We start from the raw sequence: 1,374 nt of genomic DNA on the forward strand, positions 1-1,374 counted from the left end.
ATAGGCTGCAAAGGACCTCTTTCAAGTGCTGAAGAGCAAAGATGTCTCCTTGAGGACTAAGGTGCACCTGACACAAGCCATGATATTTTCAATCACCTCATATGCATGTGAGAGCTGGACAATGAGTAAGACTGAAGAAGAGTCGATGCTTTTGAGTTGCAGTGTTGGAGAAGAATGCTGAAAAGTTCCATGGACTTTTAAAAGATCTAACAAATCTGTCCTGGAGGAAGAACATCCGCAATGCTCCTTGAAAGCGAGAATGGTCAGACTTGGTCTCACCTACTTTGGTCATGTTGTCAGAAGCGACCCTTCCTGGATGTCATACTTGGTAAGGTGGAGGGTCAATGAAGGAGGGGAAGGCCCTCAATTAGATGGACTGACACAGTGGCTGTTGTGATGGGCTCAGGTATAGCAAGGACTGTGGAACTGGTACAGGACTGGGCAGTGTTTCATTCTGCTGTACATAGGGTCACTATGAGTTGGAGACAACTCAACACCATCTAACAACAGCACAACATGTTCATTGCAGCACTATTCACAATAGCAAAGAGATGGAAACAACCTAAGTGTCCATCAACCAAGGACTAAATAAACAAACTGTGATACATACACATGATGGAAGCAGCCCTTTAGGATGCAGCCCTAAAGAATAATGCAGAATCTGCAAAACACTGCATAATGTGGATGAACTTGGAGGACATTATGCTGAGTGAAATAAGTCAATTACAAAAGGACAAATATTATATTGGTCCACTGTTATAAAAAGTCAAGGAAAGGTTTGTACATAGAAGGAAACTTTCTTTCTTGGTTATCAGGGGTGAGATGGGAGGGGAGGGAAAATTTCTAGATAGGTTGGAAAAAAAGATGTACACACACACACACACGCACACATATATGTATACACCAAAGATTATTAGTGGTTACCAGGGGTGGGAAGGAGGGGGAAAGGGGAAGATTTTGTTTGAGGGGCATTTAGTTTATACTAATAGGTAGTGGAGTATTTTGGAAAAGGATAGCAATAATTGTGGCACAACATGAAAAACGTCATCAAAGTCTCTGGGCTGTAAAATATGGAAGCAGTTATGTTGGCAAATGTTTTGTTGCACTTGTTTTCACCACAATAAAAGTGAAAAAAAAAAAAAAGAGAGAGAGAGATGGTGGTGATGGTTGCACAGTATGGTGAATGTAATTAATGACAATGAATTGTGTGCTTGAAAATGGTATGTTATATATATTTTACTACAAAATAGAAAGGAACTCTGGTAATGTAGTGCGTAAGGCACTTGACTGCTAACCAGAAGGCTGGCTGTTCAAACCCACCAGCCACTCCTCGGAAGGAAGGTTGGGCAATCTACTTCTGTAGTGATACTGCCT

Source organism: Orycteropus afer, unplaced genomic scaffold (assembly GCF_000298275.1).
Source record: "Orycteropus afer afer isolate SDZICR_OR568_19922 unplaced genomic scaffold, OryAfe1.0 scaffold00034, whole genome shotgun sequence".
NCBI lineage: Eukaryota > Metazoa > Chordata > Mammalia > Tubulidentata > Orycteropodidae > Orycteropus > Orycteropus afer.